This window comes from Bos taurus, chromosome 15 (assembly GCF_002263795.3).
Source record: "Bos taurus isolate L1 Dominette 01449 registration number 42190680 breed Hereford chromosome 15, ARS-UCD2.0, whole genome shotgun sequence".
NCBI classification, from domain to species: domain Eukaryota; kingdom Metazoa; phylum Chordata; class Mammalia; order Artiodactyla; family Bovidae; genus Bos; species Bos taurus.
Window position 1 is genome coordinate 44806713 of NC_037342.1, and position 22142 is coordinate 44828854.

General features: G+C 39.0%; 1 non-coding gene and 1 pseudogene across 1 annotated transcript; one reads left to right on the forward strand and one right to left on the reverse strand.

Moving 5' to 3' along the window:
* Positions 1-7253: 7253 nt before the first annotated feature.
* On the forward strand, positions 7254-7325 carry TRNAC-ACA (transfer RNA cysteine (anticodon ACA)). The gene has a single exon. It is a non-coding gene; the product is annotated as a tRNA-Cys (tRNA).
* On the reverse strand, positions 19985-20809 carry OR5P1FP (olfactory receptor family 5 subfamily P member 1F, pseudogene; annotated as a pseudogene).

Here is a 22142-nt window from a genome sequence, read left to right on the forward strand (position 1 = left end):
TCTGAGCTACCTGTATTATACAGCAACTTCTCACTAGCTATCTGTTTTACATATGGTAGTGTATATGTTCCAATGCTACTCTCTCAATTAACCCCACCCTCAATTTCCCTCCTCTATGTCCACACATCTATTCTCCATGTCTGTGTCTCTAGTCCCTGTAGTGTAAACCTTGCTAAGGCCACAGTTTCCTCAGGGGTCACAAAACAAAGTTGTTGAGTTTCTTTTATTTTTAATTTCTCATTGAGCAAACAAAAAAATTAAATTATTTAAATAAAATCCATGATTACTGCACTCACCTTTTAGAGCCAGATTTGCTGTTGCTGAATTTCAAAGAGAATTTTAGAAAGCAGACATTTTCCACTCACTCTTAAAGCAGTTGTGCACTGACTACCTGACAATATTAACAAGAAATGCTGTCCTCCATTTAAGAACATAGTTACATACATTCTGTGATAGGGTCTTTTTTGTGTATTGGGAGGAAAAGAAAGGCTCTAATGGAATTCCCCAGGGCTGTTGCTGCTTGCCCCTTTGAGGTAAATTCCTCGGACTGCTCTCCAGAAGTGACTCATGGAGCCAGGTGTCTCATTAAGGTGGCATAAATGGAAGGTCCAGTTCCCAACAAAAGGTATATTTCTGAGGATCCTGATGGAAGCTTTGTCCAGAGACCAGGAGGAAAAACTGTTGAAATAGAAATTTGATGGGCGATGGAGACCAGAGTCAGTGTCACCAGGGCTCCAATTTCCTCTCTGTAGAAAAAAACATTTTCTTTAATTGAGAACATCAGGTAGTGGGGAAAGCCCTGGAGTAATATGAGTCAGTTAGCAGAAAGTAAGCAGAAGAAAGCGGAGTCCACTGTTACTCAAACTGTACTAATAGTCCCTGGGCAGGTGCTGGCTGGCAAACTATTTCTTGTCAGTCCCTGTCCAAATAAGAACAGGGGTTTTGGGGAACCATTTGTACTCTTTATAGCAATTTGAGAAAGTAACTTTAAGTGTATTGACGCCAATAACTTTTTTAAATGGGTTTATTCTGTTGTATTTTAGTTTTTCTTATTTTGTTAGTAATTCTCATTTTACTATTTTCCTAACAAGTATTGACCCATGGACACCCCGGGAGAAGTGATCCTTTATTTAAATAGTTTGAGAAACACTAGATGTGGCTTTTGTACCCAGGAGACCTGGGGTCAGTTTGAGGTGGATGAATTGAGTGAAAGTTTTTAACTTCTTTGAGACTCAATTTTATGATCTGTAAAATGGGGTTGATTATTCACATTTTATAGTCTATTCATGATATTTCAAAGGGTTAATACATAATTATCTAGAAAAGTTACCTAAAGTTATTGTTGTGTCTCAAATATGTGACAAATGGAACAAAGCTTCTGGATGTGTTACATTTTGCCACTTACTCTATTTTATCCTTAGTCCCAGATACTTCCTTCTTTGAGATTCAAGACATTCCAACTCTGGCATCTCTCGTACCTAACCCTAATTGATCTCCCTGCTGCTCATCCCCTGAGAATTTAGCACCTGTGTGACCATTTTCCTCTCCATCTCTTTGTCATGAGCAATGGCAACTTCTAATCATTTGAATATCTCAACTGACAACTTGATCTCAAATTTCTTCTAATTTCTTGATTCCAATAACTTTTATCCATAGTCTCTTTATGAAACCTATCATATTCATATCATAAATTTCACTAATTGTCTTTTTTGTTCCACAACTTAAGTGTAAACATGTGTAATGACCATGTTAAAGCTTAACCAGCCAAAGGCCATGAGAAATAAACCTATAGTGCAACAAAATCAAGTTTATTGGGTTAGCACAGCAAGGGAGAGCTCTCCAAATAATTATCACATGTATCCTGACAATGGAGAGAGGGCACATGACTTTTGAAAGGTTTGGATTCTTATTGAAGGATACCAAGGAGGGATTAGGTGTTGTGGGCTTCAGTTCTGGACAGGTTGCTGACATGGTGGTGAGATTAAGAGGGACTAATCTGAGGTTGAAAGTTCTCATGAAATGATGACAATTTAACAAGGCTATGGTTTTTCCAGTGGTCATGTATGGATGTGAGAGTTGGACTATAAAGAAAGCTGAGTGCCGAAGAATTGATGCTTTTGAACTGTGGTGTTGGAGAAGACTCTTGAGAGTCCCTTGGACTGCAAGGAGATCCAACCAGTCCATCCTAAAGGAGATCAGTCCTGGGTATTCATTGGAAGGACTGATGTTGAAGCTGAAACTCCAATACTTTGGCCACCTCATGCGAAGAGTTGGCTCATTGGAAAAGACCCTGATGCTGGGAAAGATTGAGGGCAGGAAGGGAAGGGGATGACAAAGGATGAGATGGTTGGATGGCATCATCGACTCGATGGACATGGGTTTGGGTGGACTCCGGGAGTTGGTGATGGACAGGGAGGCCTGGCATGCTGTGGTTCATGGGGTCGCAAAGAGTCGGACATGACTGAGTGACTGAACTGAACTGAACTAACATTTGATTGTCTCTTGTATTAGTTTGGAAGAACATTTCAGGTTTAGGTATATTGTTGATAAGAAAACAGTAATTACTGAAAAATTAGATCATTATGACATTGTTAAAATTGCTGCATAAGAGTTGAAGAAACAATGTTTTCTACTAATTTTGTTGTTAGATTATTCTATGTCCATCCTCCAAGCCTGAAGAATGACAGGGATGTTTTTCTTTTTCAGTCCCACAAACTGTGTTTCTCTAGAAAATATTTAATTCTCATTATTTACTAAATTTCAGTTCATTTCAGTTGCTCAGTCATGTCCAACTGTTTGAGACCCCATGGACTACAGCATGCCAGGCTTCCCTGTCCATCACCAACTCCTGGAGCCTGCTCAAACTCATGCCCTTTGAGTTGGTGATGCCCTCCAATTAAATTACTAAATTTATTGATATAAGTTTTTCATAATATCTGTTTTTTTTTTTTTTTTGGCTCCTTTATCTTTATTTTTTTTTTTTCCTCTAATTTTATTTTATTTTTAAACTTTACATAATTGTATTAGTTTTGCCAAATATCAAAATGAATCCGCCACAGGTATACATGTGTTCCCCATCCCGAACCCTCCTCCCTCCTCCCTCCCCATACCATCCCTCTGGGCCGTCCCAGTGCACCAGCCCCAAGCATCCAGCATCATGCATCGAATCTGGACTGGCAACTCGTTTCCTACATGATATTTTACATGTTTCATTGCCATTCTCCCAAATCTTCCCACCCTCTCCCTCTCCCACAGAGTCCATAAGACTGTTCTATACATCAGTGTCTCTTTTGCTGTCTCGTACACCGGGTTATTGTTACCATCTTTCTAAATTCCATATATATGCGTTAGTATACTGTATTTATGTTTTTCCTTCTGGCTTACTTCACTCTGTATAATAGGCTCCAGTTTCATCCACCTCATTAGAACTGATTCAAATGTATTCTTTTTAATGGCTGAGTAATACTCCATTGTGTATATGTACCACAGCTTTCTTATCCATTCATCTGCTGATGGACATCTAGGTTGCTTCCATGTCTTGGCTATTATAAACAGTGCTGCGATGAACATTGGGGTACACGTGTCTCTTTCCCTTCTGGTTTTCTCAGTGTGTATGCCCAGCAGTGGGATTGCTGGATCATAAGGCAGTTCTATCTGTTTTTAACCATGTTAATGTGTGGGCAGAATGTGTTTCTATGCCCCTCTTTGCATGTATTATTTAGATAATTAATATTTTACCTTTTCCTTAATTAATACTCCTATGGATTTTTCAATTTTATTAATCTTTTCAATGAATTAAATTATAAATATATTTTCTCTATGGGGAATGTTTTCTATTTCTTTGATTTATGTTTATTCATTACTCTTTTTTTTTTTGGCCATGTTGTGTGGCTTGTGGATCTTACTTCCCCCACTAGGGATTGAACCCATGACCCCAGCACTGGAAACCTGGGTCTTAACCATGGGTCTGCCAGGGAATTCCATATTTTTTTTGTTATTTATTTGCTGTTTCTCTTCAAGCTTCCTGAGATGGAAGCTTACATTTCTGATTTCAGTCTTTCCTTGAGGTTTGTTTTCATCCGTATCTTGAGTATAGACAATATATCCCCTCTCTTATCTGTAATTTGTCAGCAACTTTGAATGATGTGCTGGCTATTGTGAAGGACAGGTTATAGTCTGGACTGTGTTATTATTCTCTCAAACATAGTCATTGCATGAAAGCAGCACCTTTACCTGTTTAGTCAGTGATGCACATTTTCTAGAATTGTCTAGGTTTTGGCAATTAGGAATAAAGCTTCTCTAAATATCTCTATGTAGGTCATTGTGTAGTTGTGTGTTTTCATTTCTCTTTGACAAAATTTAGGATTGTAATTGCTGTGTGTTATGGTTAGTATATGTTTATAAGATACTGCAAAACTTGTTTTTTCAAAATGGCTGTACCATTTGCATTCCTACCAGGTTTGTATTTAAGTTCTATTTGCTCTGGGTCCTTTCCAGGACTGCTATTGTCAGTTTAAAAAAAAAAAAAAAAAAGCTATTCTAATATGTGGGTAGCATTAAGTCTTTCAATTTATTTTGCACATCCCTTCAATTTGAAGTTCTTCTCAGCTCTACTTCTCTGTTGATGGCCAGTTTGTTTTCATATATTGGCTATTGTGCAGTAATGCTGCAATAAACGTAGGAGTGCCGATGTCTCTTCAAACTCCTCTTTTCATTTCCTTTTTCATATATACCCCAAAGTGGAATTGCTGAATCACACATAGTTCTAATTTTCTTCATACCAATGTGCACTTCAACTAGCAGTGTACAAAGATTTCCTTATCTGCATATTCTTGCCAATACCTGCTATTTCTTATCTTGTTGATAGCCATTCTAAGAGGTGTGAGATAATATCTCATTGTGGTTTTGATTCGCATCACCTTCGTAATTAGCAAAGAGCCTGTTTCATGTTACTGTTGGGCATTTGGATGTCTTATTTTTTTTCCTTTAAAGATTTTACTTTTAACTTTATTATTTTTTATTAAAGTATGGTTGATTTATAATGTATTAATTTAAGAACAGCATAGTGATTCAATATTTTCATAGATTATATTTCATTTGAAGTTATAAAATCTTGACTGTATTTTCCATGATGTAAAATATATCCTTATAGCTTATTTATTTATTTTAAAAATATAATTTCTGTATTTGTTTTTGCTCTGTTCGGTTTTTGATGCTGTGCATGGGCTTTCTCTAGTTGTGGTGAGCAGGGGCCACTCTTCATTATGGTGGCTTCTCTTGTTGCAGAGCTTGGGCTTCAGGGCATGCAGGCTTCAGTAGTTGCGGTCAAGGACCTAGGTTCTCCAGGGCATGTGGGATCTTCCTGGTCCAGGGATTGAACACATGTCCTCAGCATTGGCAGGAAGATTCTTAAGCACTAAACACCAGAGAGGTCTCACTTATTTATTTTATACATAGTAGTTTGTGCCTCTAACCCCCTACTGCTATGTTGCCCCTCCACCCTTCCAAACTCCCACTGATAACCATTATTTTATTGTCTATGAGTTTGTTTCTGCTTTGTTATATTCACTTGTGAATTTTTTAACTTATTATTATTTTAAATTTTTATTTATATAAAAGTAAATTTTATTTAAAATTTTGCTTATTTTTGGCTGTGCTAGGTGTTTGTCGCTGCATGCATGCTCTCTAGTTGTGGTGCGCAGGCTTCCCATTGTGGAGCCTGGGTTCTAGGGTGTGTGGGCTTCAGTAGTCGTGGTGCAAAGCACAGTAGCTGCAGCTCGTGGACTCTAGAGCATGGGCTCCGTGCTTGTGGCATATGGGTTTAGTTGCCCTAAGGTGTGTAGTATCTTCCTGGACCAGGGAACCCATGTCCTCTGTAATGGCAAGGGGATTTCTAACCACTGAATCACCTGGGAATTCCTATTATATTTCTTTTTTAAGTGAAAGCAGGTTTATTGAGAGAGATACATACCACATAGGCAGAATGTAGTCCATCTCAAAAGATGAAAGCAGCCTATTTTATTTTTTAGATTCCATGCATAAGTGACAGCATACAGTATTTGTTTTTCTCTGCCTTATTTCAATAAACATAATACCCTCTCAGTCCACCATGTTGCTGCAAATGGAAGAATTCCATCTCTTGTTCTGACTGGGTAATTTTTCATTGTGTATATGTAAATGTGTGTGTATGTATGTGTGTATACACACATACATATATATATATATATTATTCTTTGAACCCTTTTTCTGATAAATTATTTATCTGTTTCATTGAAAGTGAAAAGTGAAAGTGAAGTCGCTCAGTTGTGTCCGACTCTTTGCGACTCCATGGACTGTAGCCCACCAGGCTCCCCCTCCGTGGGATTTTCCAGGCAAGAGTACTGGAGTGGGTTGCCATTTCCTTCTCCAGAGGATCTTCCTGACCCAGGGATCGAACCCAGGTCTCCTGCACTGTAGGCAGACACTTTACCGTCTTTTTTTTCTTTTTTCCTTGTTCTTTGGTACAAATTTCTCTGTCTTCTCATCTTGCTTAACTTTCTCTATCTCTACGAAATTAGGTGCAACAGTTACCTATTCCTGATCTTGAAGAGGTGTCCTTGTGTGGGAGTGTCCTTATGTAGTCTGCGTGTAACCAGTAGCTTTGGTGCAAGAGCTGAATCTGAAGTGGGCACATGTCATATCTTCCCTCAGAAGGTGCTGGCAGCTACCACTGTCGTGGGATGTAGGGCTAGAGATGCAGGGGCTAGAGTTAGAGCCATACATGAGGAGTGATGTCTCCTATCCTCAGTGGCTGTCACTACCCTACTAGGGGCAGGGTCAGCTCCCAAGGTAGTTATGGCTGCTGTAGTCTTGTTCAGATGCTGCATAGATCCAAGCCAGCTCCATCCTCTCAGACTGCACAGTCTTATCAGCAACCACAACCTTCACCCTAGTGTGGAACTGTGCTGGAGCCTAGGGGTGATGGGGCAAACATTTGGCATCAACCATATGCCAGGGTGCTTGCTGGAAACCACTCACAGTCCCAGGCAGTTTCAGTCTGCTTCTTCTGCCTTGTTCCCAGGAGTAGGCAACAGTGTGTATGTTCTCCATGAACTGATTTTAGGTTTTGTACAGCCTTCCTGCAAGTCCCTTAGTTGTCCAACCAGCTAAGGAAACTTGTCTTCCCAGTGTCAGAACCTGGGCCTGGGGGGCTCAGTATATGACTCAAACAGCTCACTCCCTAGGGAGGATGTCCAAGCCCATGTAATCCTGCTTCCCTGGTGGCTCAGTGGGTAAAGCGTCTGCCTACAATGCAGGAGACCCGGGTTCAATCCCTGGGTTGGGAAGATCCCCTGGAGAAGGGAATGGCAACCCACTCCAGTACTCTTGCCTGGAAAATCCCATGGGCTGAGAAGCCTGGTAGGCTACAGTCGGAGATGACTGAGTGACTTCACTTTCACTTTTTCTTATATTAATATCTCTAACCTTAATTTCTTCTGTGAGCTAACAGATATCTGTATTTGGCAATAATAGCCATCTTAATGGTAAGGAGCCCAAAATGGAAATATTCGTATTTCCACATCAACCACAAAAATTTATCTTCCCATCTTGTGGCAGATTAAATAAAAACATACAACTTCTTTGCCATTCTTCCCATAGAGATGCAGCCTAATTTATTTCCTTTGAATCTGGACTGATCTTCATGGTATGCTATACATGTAGAATATAGTGGCAATAATAAACTGAGAATATTGAATCTTGGTGATTGGAAGTTTTAAAGCCTTTGCCTGGGTATCCTGGAAGATTTCTTCATGGAGCTTTGAGAGGTCAGAAAGATATTTGACTACCTCCATGAAAACCACTGATCTGAAGGAGATCAGCCCTGGGATTTCTTTGGAAGGAATGATGCTGAAGCTGAAGCTCCAGTACTTTGGCCACCTCATGCGAAGAGTTGACTCATTGGAAAAGACCCTGATGCTGGGAGGGATTGGGGGCAGGAGGAGAAGGGGACGACAGAGGATGAGATGGCTGGATGGCATCACCGACTCGATGGATGTGAGTCTGAGTGAACTCCGGGTGTTGGTGATGGACAGGGAGGCCTGGTGTGCTGCGATTCATGGGGTCACGAAGAGTTGGACACAACTAAGTGACTGAACTGAACTGAACTGATGAAAACCACATGAGAAAGAAACAGAGAGAAAGAGGTGACTAAACCAAACCTCCTACTCTCCCCCTTTTGTCACCAGGCATGTGAATGAAACCATCTTAGATTCTCCAGACTAGGCCAGCTGTCAGCTGACCGTGACAGAGCAATCTCAGTAAAGGTGGGAGACACAGAAGACTCACCCCTGGAATCTCACAGCCAAGACTCGCCTTAATTCCTGAACCATAACATCCTAATATATAGTGGAATAGGTGTTACTTTAAACACTAAGGTTTAGAGTCGTTTATTATGCAGTGTAGAACAGCTTATCACAACTTGACACCTGATAGGGAGATTTTGCTGTAACAGAAGCTGAGTTCATATGGCATTGGCTTTGAGACTTGATAGTGGGATGAAGTAGAATCAACCTTGGGGAGACTTTTAGCAATATCTGGAATGTTCTTATAAGGTGGAGAGGGCATGTAGGATAGTAGGAAATATTTTTAAAAGTTAAAGCAAAGAAGACACTAGCCAGGCAGTGGTGGAATGTTTGTCAGTATTGTCACCAGCCATGAAATGGAAAATATAAAGCATACGTAATATGCTCTTGGGTTTGGCTGGGAAGATTTCCAAGAAAAATGCTAAAAATACTATCTATGTCTGATAGCTGTCTAAGCTAATGTATAAGAAGAGATATATGAACTTATGGAAAGGATTTGTTTGATTGATTCTTGAGAAAAAAAAATTAAAAAAATAAGGAAGCCATATTTTGCATGGTTTGTAATTAAGGCTGCTTCTCATCCCTAATACCTTCCAAAGAAAAGATTCTCAAGATAAGAAATGGTTCCAGGGGAGGAGCCAAGATGGCGGAGGAGTAGGACGGGGAGAACACTTTCTCCTCCACAAATTCATCAAAAGAGCATTTAAACGTCGAGTAAATTCCACAAAACAACTTCTGAATGCCGGCAGAGGACATCAGGCACCCAGAAAAGCAACCCAACTCTTCGAAAGGAGAGAGAAGAAATACAGCTCCACCCACCAGAACACCGACACAAGCTTCCCTAACCAGGAAACCTTGACAAGCCACCTGTACAAACCCACACACAGTGAGGAAACGCCACAATAAAGAGAACTCCACAAACTGCCAGAATACAGAAAGGACACCCCAAACTCAGCAATTTAAACAAGATGAAGAGACAGAGGAATACTCAGCAGATAAAGGAACAGGATAAATGCCCACCAAACCAAACACAAGAGGAAGAGATAGGGAATCTACCTGATAAAGAATTCTGAATAATGATAGTGAAATTGATCCAAAATCTTGAAACTAAAATGGAATCACAGATAAATAGCCTGGAGACAAGGATTGAGAAGATGCAAGAAAGGTTTAACAAGGACCTAGAAGAAATAAAAAAGAGTCAATATATAATGAATAATGCAATAAATGAAATTAAAAACACTCTGGAGGCAACAAATAGTAGATTAACAGAGGCAGAAGATAGGATTAGTGAATTAGAAGATAGAATGGTAGAAATAAATGAATCAGAGAGGATAAAAGAAAAACAAATTAAAAGAAATGAGGACAATCTCAGAGACCTCCAGGACAATATTAAACGCTACAACATTCGAATCATAGGGGTTCCAGAAGAAGAAGACAAAAAGAAAGACCATGAGAAAATACTTGAGGAGATAATAGTGGAAAACTTCCCTAAAATGGGGAAGGAAATAATCACCCAAGTCCAAGAAACCCAGAGAGTCCCAAACAGGATAAACCCAAGGAGAAACACCCCAAGACACATATTAATCAAATTAACAAAGATCAAACACAAAGAACAAATATTAAAAGCAGCAAGGGAAAAACAACAAATAACACACAAGGGAATTCCCATAAGGATAACAGCTGATCTTTCAATAGAAACTCTTCAAGCCAGGAGGGAATGGCAAGACATACTTAAAATGATGAAAGAAAATAACCTACAGCCCAGATTATTGTACCCAGCAAGGATCTCATTCAAGTATGAAGGAGAAATCAAAAGCTTTTCAGACAAGCAAAAGCTGAGAGAATTCTGCACCACCAAACCAGCTCTCCAACAAATACTAAAGGATATTCTCTAGACAGGAAACACAAAAATGGTGTATAAACTCGAACCCAAAACAATAAAGTAAATGGCAACGGGATCATACTTATCAGTAATTACCTTAAACGTAAATGGGTTGAATGCCCCAACCAAAAGACAAAGACTGGCTGAATGGATACAAAAACAAGACCCCTACATATGTTGTCTACAAGAGACCCACCTCAAAACAGGGGACACATACAGACTGAAAGTGAAGGGCTGGAAAAAGATTTTCCATGCAAATAGGGACCAAAAGAAAGCAGGAGTAGCAATACTCATATCAGATAAAATAGACTTCAAAACAAAGTCTGTGAAAAGAGACAAAGAAGGTCACTACATAATGATCAAAGGATCAATCCAAGAAGAAGATATAACAATTATAAATATATATGCACCCAACACGGGAGCACCACAGTACGTAAGACAAATGCTAACAAGTATGAAAGGAGAAATTAACAATAACACAATAATAGTGGGAGACTTTAATACCCCACTTACACCTATGGATAGATCAACTAAACAGAAAATTAACAAGGAAACACAAACTTTAAATGATACAATAGACCAGTTAGACCTAATTGATATCTATAGGACATTTCATCCCAAAACAATGAATTTCACCTTTTTCTCAAGCGCACATGGAACCTTCTCCAGGATAGATCACATCCTGGGCCATAAAGCTAGCCTTGGTAAATTCAAAAAAATAGAAATCATTCCAAGCATTTTTTCTGACCACAATGCAGTAAGATTAGATTTCAATTACAGGAGAAAAACTATTAAAAATTCCAACATATGGAGGCTGAACAACACGCTGCTGAATAACCAACAAATCACAGAAGAAATCAAAAAAGAAATCAAAATTTGCATAGAAACGAATGAAAATGAAAATACAACAACCCAAAACCTGTGGGACACGGTAAAAGCAGTCCTAAGGGGAAAGTTCATAGCAATACAGGTTCACAGCAATACAAGAAACAAAAAAAAAGGTCAAATAAATAACCTAACTCTACACCTAAAGCAACTAGAAAAGGAAGAAATGAAGAACCCCAGGGTTAGTAGAAGGAAAGAAATCTTAAAAATTAGAGCAGAAATAAATGCAAAAGAAACAAAAGAGACCATAGCAAAAATCAACAAAACCAAAAGCTGGTTCTTTGAAAGGATAAATAAAATTGACAAACCATTAGCCAGACTCATCAAGAAACAAAGGGAGAAAAATCAAATCAACAAAATTAGAAACGAAAATGGAGAGATCACAACAGACAACACAGAAATACAAAGGATCATAAGAGACTACTATCAACAATTATATGCCAATAAAATGGACAACGTGGAAGAAATGGACAAATTCTTAGAAAAGTACAACTTTCCAAAACTGGACCAGGAAGAAATAGAAAATCTTAACAGACCCATCACAAGCACGGAAATTGAAACTGTAATCAAAAATCTTCCAGCAAACAAAAGCCCCGGTCCAGACGGCTTCACAGCTGAATTCTACCAAAAATTTAGAGAAGAGCTAACACCTATCCTGCTCAAACTCTTCCAGAAAATTGCAGAGGAAGGTAAACTTCCAAACTCATTCTATGAGGCCACCATCACCCTAATACCAAAACCTGACAAAGATCCCACAAAAAAAGAAAACTACAGGCCAATATCACTGATGAACATAGATGCAAAAATCCTTAACAAAATTCTAGCAATCAGAATCCAACAACACATTAAAAAGATCATACACCATGACCAAGTGGGCTTTATCCCAGGGATGAAAGGATTCTTCAATATCTGCAAATCAATCAATGTAATACACCACATTAACAAATTGAAAAATAAAAACCATATGATTATCTCAATAGATGCAGAGAAAGCCTTTGACAAAATTCAACATCCATTTATGATAAAAACTCTCCAGAAAGCAGGAATAGAAGGAATATACCTCAACATAATAAAAGCTATATATGACAAACCCACAGCAAACATTATCCTCAATGGTGAAAAATTGAAAGCATTTCCTCTAAAGTCAGGAACAAGACAAGGGTGCCCACTTTCACCATTACTATTCAACATAGTTTTGGAAGTTTTGGCCACAGCAATCAGAGCAGAAAAAGAAATAAAAGGAATCCAAATAGGAAAAGAAGAAGTAAAACTCTCACTATTTGCAGATGACATGATCCTCTACATAGAAAACCCTAAAGATTCCACCAGGAAATTACTAGAAATAATCAATGACTATAGTAAAGTTGCAGGATATAAAATCAACACACAGAAATCCCTTGCATTCCTATACACTAATAATGAGAAAACAGAAAGAGAAATTAAGGAAACAATTCCATTCACCATTGCAATGGAAAGAATAAAATACTTAGGAATATATCTACCTAAAGAAACTAAAGACCTATATATAGAAAACTATAAAACATTGGTGAAAGAAATCAAAGAGGACACTAATAGATGGAGAAATATACCATGTTCATGGATTGGAAGAATCAATATAGTGAAAATGAGTATACTACCCAAAGCAGTCTATAGATTTAACACAATCCCTATCAAGCTACCAACAGTATTCTTCACAGAGCTAGAACAAATAATTTCACAATTTGTATGGAAATACAAAAAACCTCGAATAGCCAAAGCGATCTTGAGAAAGAAGAATGGAACTGGAGGAATCAACCTACCTGACTTCAGGCTCTACTACAAAGCCACAGTTATCAAGACAGTATGGTACTGGCACAAAGACAGAAATATTGATCAATGGAATAAAATAGAAAGCCCAGAGATAAATCCACGCACATATGGACACCTTATCTTTGACAAAGGAGGCAAGAATATACAATGGATTAAAGACAATCTCTTTAACAAGTGGTGCTGGGAAATCTGGTCAACCACTTGTAAAAGAATGAAACTAGACCACTTTCTAACACCATACACAAAAATAAACTCAAAGTGGATTAAAGATCTAAATGTAAGACCAGAAACTATAAAACTCCTAGAGGAGAACATAGGCAAAACACTCTCTGACATACATCACAGCAGGATCCTCTATGACCCACCTCCCAGAATATTGGAAATAAAATCAAAAATAAACAAATGGGACCTAATTAACCTTAAAAGCCTCTGCACATCAAAGGAAACTATTAGCAAGGTGAAAAGACAGCCTTCAGAATGGGAGAAAATAATAGCAAATGAAACAACCGACAAACAACTAATCTCAAAAATATACAAGCAACTCCTACAGCTCAACTCCAGAAAAATAAACGACCCAATCAAAAAATGGGCCAAAGAACTAAACAGACATTTCTCCAAAGAAGACATACAGATGGCTAACAAACACATGAAAAGATGCTCAACATCACTCATTATAAGAGAAATGCAAATCAAAACCACTATGAGGTACCATTTCACACCAGTCAGAATGGCTGCGATCCAAAAGTCTACAAATAATAAATGCTGGAGAGGGTGTGGAGAAAAGGGAACCCTCTTACACTGTTGGTGGGAATGCAAACTAGTACAGCCACTATGGAGAACAGTGTGGAGATTCCTTAAAAAACTGGAAATAGAACTGCCTTATGATCCAGCAATCCCACTGCTGGGCATACACACTGAGGAAACCAGAAGGGAAAGAGACACGTGTACCCCAATGTTCATCGCAGCACTGTTTATAATAGCCAGGACATGGAAGCAACCTAGATGTCCATCAGCAGATGAATGGATAAGAAAGCAGTGGTACATATACACAATGGAGTATTACTCAGCCATTAAAAAGAATACATTTGAATCAGTTCTAATGAGGTGGATGAAACTGGAGCCTATTATACAGAGTGAAGTAAGCCAGAAGGAAAAACATAAATACAGTATACTAATGCATATATATGGAATTTAGAAAGATGGTAACAATAACCCGGTGTACGAGACAGCAAAAGAGACACTGATGTATAGAACAGTCTTATGGACTCTGTGGAAGAGGGAGAGGGTGGGAAGATTTGGGAGAATGGCATTGAAACATGTAAAATATCATGTAAGAAACGAGTTGCCAGTCCAGGTTTAATGCACGATCCTGGATGCTTGGGGCTAGTGCACTGGGACGACCCAGAGGGATGGTATGGGGAGGGAGGAGGGAGGAGGGTTCAGGATGGGGAACACATGTATACCTGTGGCAGATTCATTTTGATATTTGGCAAAACTAATACAATTATGTTAAGTTTAAAAATAAAATAAAATTAGGGGAAAAAAAAAAAAGAGAGCACAAAAAAAAAAAAAAAGAAAAGAAATGGTTCCAGATCAAAGGTCAAATCCAGATTGGAGTGATAATTTTCCATGTCAAAATCTCAGAAAGATTTAAGACAACGTTGCCACTTTCAGTTATACAAAAGTCATTCTACGAATCTTGATGGTATATCTCATACACCATGTCTTTGTAAAATATGAGACTGTTAAAATCTTAAGGGAACTTTCTCATAAACACCTCAAAAAACTGCAGAGGATGAATTATCTGGAAGAGAATTATGAGAGTGGATTTGTCTAATTGAATGAATTATAATTTGATACACTGGAGTTTTTTTAAAAAACATCTAAGTTTTTTTTAAACAATTTTGAGACATAACTCACATACCAACAATTAACCCATTTAAAGGATACAAGTCAATAGTTTATATAGACTATTCACAGATATATGCAATGATCACAATGGTCAATTTTAGAACAGTTTCATCACCTAATAAAGAAATCCTACATCCTTTAGAATCACCCCACACACCCCATTTCTAGAATCTAAACTGACTTTAGTGATTTGTTTTACAAGTAGAAGACAGTATAAATAGTGTTGTGGGTCTCCTGAGGCTGGGTCATAGAAAACACTGCACCTTCCTTTTTATTCTCTTAAGGACTTGCTAGAGTCCTAAGACACCATGTGAGAAATCCAGCTACTCTGCTGGTAAGACCACATAGAAAGATTTTAAGACTATGGAGAATGAGAGGCTTTTAAGCCATCTGGCCAAGATGCCAAGCATCTGAGTGAAGTTATGTTGGATTCTTGAGACATGCCCAGATGCCACCTGAATTTCACCTAGTGACTCTTATTAATGCATGTGGGGCAGGTGGAGTGCTGAGCCCGATCCAATTAAAATTCCTGAGTCACAATATAATTGCAGCCATATATAACCTACATATCACTTTTCTTCAGCTAATGAATGATATACAATTCACGTTCACCAAATAGTCTAAACCCCAAAATTTCTGAGGTCCTCTTAACTCCTTTTCATTTTAACCTCTCACACTAATTCATCAGCAAGCCCTTTTTGAATCTTTACCTAAACTAAATGTTGAATAGGTGAATTCCTCTCCAGCAAAACTGCAACCACCCTAGCACAATGCGGCAGCATCTCAGATCTTCACTAGTAACTTCACTGCCCTCTGTTCCCCCTTCACCCTCTTATGATTAACAAGAATGATCTTTAAAAAACATTCATATTGGAACTATTTAAAAAACATTTAGTGGCTTTCCATTCCTTTTACAGTGAAACTCAAATATTTTTCCATGGCTAATGGAGCACCGCATGATCGATCCTTTCTGTGTATCTCTCTCTTCCTGGTTTGCCATGGCCTCTTTATTTCTTGAAATTCTCAGAATCTTTGCACGTGCTGTTTTCTCAGAATCTTTTCACTGCAGCTTTCTCTCTAGTCTCCATGTCAATGTGTCTTTCTTATCTTTCAGCATTCTGCTTAACTGTCACCTCCTCCAAGTGGCCTTCCTTGTCGTACTCACTAAGAATTCACCACCCATACCAACAGTTACCTTTTCTAAGTCATATCAACCCAATTGATTTGTCTCTTCCATCCACTAATGTGTTCTACATTTATAATGTTTATTTATTCCCTAGTGTCTCTGCCACTAAAATCTAAACTACATGAGAACTCTACTCTGTTACACATTATATCTCTGTTCAATTTATCAAAATATCTTCAGTGCTTACTCAGTTTCTAGAGTATAGTAAGAGCTCAACTAGTGTTTTTGAAATAAATGAATGAATGACTATCCTATATGCTCTGCTGTGCTTGGTTGCTTAGTCGTGTCTTCTCTGTCCATGAGGATTCTCCAGACAAGAATACTGGAGTGGGTAGCCTATTCCTTCTCCAGGAGATCTCCCCGACTCAGGAATCGAACCAAGGTCTCCTGCATTGCAGGCAGATTCTTTACCAGCTGAGCTATCAGGCAAGCCTGACTATCCCATATCTACATGTAACATAACCAAAATGCCTTGATTAAATGTTCCTCTTGTAGTTGGAGGTCACAATGGCAGGAAATTGTCAATGTTTGAGGCTCCCTCCTTAACTTTTCCCCAGTATTGCTATAATAAATATGCCAAGAGATATCTATAAATATTAACAGATCTCAAAATTGTTTGTCACATAATCCCAATTAGCAATGCTTACATGATAACTCAGGTAAAATACAAAAGACCTATGAACACACTGACCTCTGAATTATGGGTCCAAAATGCCCAGAGGGAAGCTAGTCTTGTATTCAGGATTTGAGAGTTCATAATTAAAGCTCCAGAAGTCATGTGAGTCAGTATGCACTTGGGATTTTTATAGGACAATTGCAACTGCTATTTATCAGCCATTCAGTATTCTACTAAAGCCTTGAAAGAGACTCAAAGCAAGTGATAATTCTGACTTCTAGCTCAAAACAGATGCCCAAAAGAGTGAAGCTATGTATTGCTGAGGTTACTCCTGTGTTTAGAACCTGACAAGATCAAATGGAAGCCTGCAAATCTGAATAGCCTAACCTTGGGGGACCTTTTCATATGTTATGATGATGAACTGAATAGTTATTAATGACCCAATGGAATTTTAATAATATGCCAGAAACTTCATTCTTTATGGTCATTTGCAGTGAGGTTTCCATAGTCACATAGCAGGGGGTGGAATGTGAGATAATAGAAATAAATCTGTGGTCTCTGCCCCCCGTTACTAACACAGGGCTCTAACTCTTGTAATTTGCTTATGACAGGGGTGCTAGAAACATCTTTTGTTCAAATACTTGTTCTTTAACCTTGGTTCCTGACACAGGGCTCCTGAATTCATTGAAACCCCCTAGGTGATTGGAGTGTCTTTGTTTGAATGAGAAGACTCTTAGTGGGATTTTCTATAGCTTCTGGATAAGGACTGGTCACCAAAAAGATCAAACCGTTATTATAAACTTGGAACTTTATGTTCACATGTGTTTCTTCAGTGAGGCTGGAGAGGTTGGAGACTTTTTACATGGCCTCCATAAAACTCCTAAACTATGGGGCAGAGAGCTTCCAATTTGGTCAACAGATTCCCAGGCTAGAAGGGTTATGCACTTCAGATTATACACTCCAGCTTCCTGATAATAGAAACTCCTGACCTAGAGACCCTTCCAGACCTGGTGCGGTGTGTCTCTCCATCTGTTAATTTATCCTTGATAGTATCTTGTATCTTAAACTGGTAAATATAAGCAGATGCTTCAGAGAATTTTCTTGTCATTCTAGCAAACTCTCACAGCTGGAAGAGGCTTATGGCAATCCTTGACTTTGTAGCCAAGTTGGACAAAAGTGTGGGTACCTTGGGGACCCATTACTTGCAATTGGTGTCAGAAGGGAGGGCAGAGTTGTGTAACTGAGCTTTAAGCCTGGAAGTCTGGCCCTACCTCCGGCAGTTAGTGTCACAATTGAATGAAAGGATAAAGCATCAGTTTGATGTCTGGATATTAGAACATACCGGTATTCCAGTTGGTTGGTATGGGGGGAAAAGACCACTAAGTTGGTGTCAAAAGTGTGATTAGAGAAAGTTTTCTTTATCCATTATTTGATCAGTTCACATGTTTAATTTATGCTTGTTTCATTTAGTCTTTGTATGTTTCCACTTAAAATTTGCCAGAATATGATACATACTCTACATTTTAACTTCAGTTCATTTCAGTCTCTCAGTCATGTCTGACTCTTTACAACCGCATGGACTGCAGCACACCAGGCTTCCCTGTCCGTGACCAACTCCTGGAGCTTGCTCAAACTCATGTCCGTTGAGTCAGTGATGCCATCCAACCATCTCATCCTCTGTTGTCCCCTTCTCCTCCTGCCTTCAATCTTTCTCAGCATCAGGGTCTTTTCTAATGAGTCCATTCTTTGCATCAGGTGGCCAAAGTATTGTAGCTTCTGCTGAAGCTGATGAGTCTTCTCCAACACCACAGTTCAAAAACCTCTATACTTAGCAGCATTAACATAACAATGTATTATAAATAATATCCCATTTGCTTCTTTCTGTGTCTCCCAATCCTCACCTGTTTTGCCCCATTACACTGAGTCAAGGATTTTTATAATCTAAGTCTTGCTTTCAGATGCTCTAAAAAGTTGTCTCAGTATTTACATTGAGTTTGGAGTTCCTGAACTCCAGAAAAATCCCTCTTCACCCTTCCAGTCTCATGGTGATGATGTAGATTATTATGTAAGTAATACATTTACCACAATCTTTGGCAACACTTCTAGTTTAATTAATGGGTATTAATTTTTTATACATCTAGCTTATGGAACCATGAATGTTAGCATATTAATTGCAATCTCTAGAATTCAAAGATACTGATTTAAATTTCTACAGCTAAGGAAAACTACATTATTCCAAATGGAGTATTTATTTGTAACATGTGCTTAAATATGATTAGAAGAAAGTGTTAGTCGCTCAGTCATGTCTGACTCTTTACAAGTCCATGGATGGTAGGCTGCCAGGCTCCTCTGTCCATGAGATTCTCCAGGCAAGAATACTGGAGTGGATTGGATTCCATTCTCCAAGAAATCTTCCCAAAACAGGGATTGAACCCAGGTCTCCTTCATTGCAGGCAGATTCTCTACCATCTGAGCTAAATATGGTTAGATTTCCAGTCAAATCATGTAATTGTGGTGTCCAGATCTTATTCACTATAGTATAAATCAATCCGGTTTCCATTCTCATCCTTGTGTTTAGAGTCCTCACAGTTTAGACTTACTTGGTAGTAGAGTTTGTTCAGAAGACTGACTTAAAAGAATAGCTTTAGGCTTGCTTGTCGTATTCAAATCCTGTAGATCAGTAACAGTGCTGAAGTCCTTGGACTGATTGTTGTTTACAGCAGATCAAATGCATGAATCAGAGGACTTGATTCCAAGTGAATCAGAGACTTGAGTCCATGTCTCTCAAAACAAACTATTGAATATCCCTGAGACTCAGCAGTTTCATCTGTAAAATTGAGGTAAATTGTTAGTAAGCAGCATAATAAGATTGCTGTGAGAATTAATTGAAGAAACATTGTGGTTTAGACTCAGGCTTTCTGGATTCAGAGACTGATTGCACAGCTTCCTAGCTGCATCAGTCTGGGCAATCTATTTAATGTCTCTGTGTGCCAGATAATTTATTTGTCAAATGGAAATAACAGAACTATCATTATAGGATTTTTATGAGAAATAAGCCAGCTAACATACCATTGTGCTAGAATAGGGTCTGGCATATTATAAGTAGAACTTACTGTTTGCTAAGTAAATTAAAGTCCTAGGCATCTACAAGTTAATATGTAATAGTGAAAATAATTGCTATCATTATTACTAATTCCAAGATATCTACCAACTGGTTTATAAGTGCATATAAGGGAGAACAAGAAGTATTATGATTTCATTTTAAGCAAACAGTAAATCAGTATTTGATAGGTTCTAAGTGTGCTATTGATAAACAAAGGTTTATAGGTCATCAGAAATGTTAAGAACAAATCCTAAGAATATATTCTGACATTTGCCTTTCTCAGGGCCTCCTTTACATCTCTGTTCCTCAGACTGTCAATGAGAGGGTTCAATCTGAGGATCACCCCTGTGTAGAACACAGACACTACCCTGTTCTGCTCAGTTGAGTAGCTGGATTTGGGCATCACATAAATGAAAGTAATTGTTCCATAGTAGAGAGTGACTGCAGTGAGGTGAGAGGTGCAGGTGGAGAAGGCCTTGTGTCTCCCTTCAGTGTAGCGCATCTTCAGGATGATGTTGAGGATGCAGATGTAAGAGAGAGCTATGACAGACACTGTGACCACAATGATAGGTCCAGAGGACATGGAAGGGATAATTTCAATAGTGGAGACATCTGAGCAGGAAAGTTTCAACAGAGGGGAGAAGTCACAGAAAAAGTGGTCTACCTGTGTTGGCCCACAGAAAGACAGAGTCAGTAAGCAACTAGCAAATGTACAAGCATTGACACACCCACGCAGGTAGGATACCCCGACCAAGAGAACACAGACTCTGGGGGACATGTGGGTGGAGTAGAGCAGGGGCAAGCGGATGGCCACATAGCGGTCATAGGCCATGGCAGCCATTAGGAAGCACTCAGCTGTCCCAAACATGACCACAAAACACAGTTGGGCTTCACAGCCAGCAGCAGTGAAGGTCACTCCTTGTTTCAGGAATCCTATAAGCATCATCGGTGTGACGGATGTGGTACACCCACTGTCCACAAAAGCCAAATGACTGAGGAAGAGGTACATTGGAGTGTGAAGCTGGAAACAGTTCCTTATTAAAATAATTATGCTGATATTGCCTACTAAGGTGACAGCATCAGTTCAATTCAGTTCAATCGCTCAGTCGTGTCCGACTCTTTGCGACCCCATGAATCGCAGCACGCCAGGCCTCCCTGTTCATCACCACAGACTCATGTCCATCGAATCAGTGATGCCATCCAGCCATCTCATCCTCTGTTGTCCCCTTCTCCTCCTGCCCCCAATCCCTCCCAGCATCAGAGTCTTTTCCAATGAGTCAATTCTTCGCATGAGGTGGCCAAAGTACTGGAGTTTCAGCTTTAGCATCATTCCTTCCAAAGAAATCCCAGGGCTGATCTCCTTCAGAATGGACTGGTTGGATCTCCTTGCAGTCCAAGGGACTCTCAAAAGTCTTCTCCTACACCACAGTTCAAAAGCATCAATTCTTCAGCGCTCAGCCTTCTTCACAGTCCAACTCTCACATCCATACATGACCACAGGAAAAACCATAGCCTTGACTAGATGGACCTTTGTTGGGAAAGTAATGTCTCTGCTTTTGAATATGCTATCTAGGTTGGTCATAACTTTCCTTCCAAGGTGTAAGCATCTTTTAATTTCATGGCTGCAGTCACCATCTGCAGTGATTTTGGAGCGAGCCCCCAAAAATAAAGTCTGACACAGTTTCCACTGTTTCCCCATCTATTTCCCATAGATTCCTAGAAATATCACCAAAAAGACACAAAGTGTAGGATCCTCTGTTAACTCCCAAAGGATGAACTCTGTCACACTGGTGAGGTTTCTAAACTTCATGTCCTCTGAGAATTGTTTCTGTTGAGGGATATTTGAACATTCATTTTAAAAAAATATTTTCATTCTATACATTCTTGGTTTTCTTTGGTTATTCATTACACTTATTCATAATAATTTCCCCCTCTGCCTAGCTGTAAGTATGGTGCTGTACAGGATTCTTTTGTCCCTTTACACAAAAGAAGAATGATTCAACCTCAGTCTCTGGGAACTCAGTTATATTCTTTTATTTATCCAATGTTTATTCTAAAATCCCTTTCCAAGCTTTATTTGTAGAAAGATCTGTCTCCCAAGATCCAGGTCTATAGTTCCAGTTATCCGGGAAGTCTCCAGTTAGAAATCTCACAACTCAAACTCAGCCTCCTCCAGATCAAACTCATCCTTTCATTAAACCATCCTCCTATGTCCTGTGTTTATGGAATGATACCACAATCCCCCAAATCTCTCATGTCTGAAGCATGGAAATGATCCTAACCTTTTTCCTCTCATTGTACCACATCTAATAGAATCCTATTGATACTGTCTACAATTTACTCCTCCAATCTATTTATCCATTCCTGTATTTCCACTGCTAGTGTCCCTACTGTAGGTGAGGCCTTAT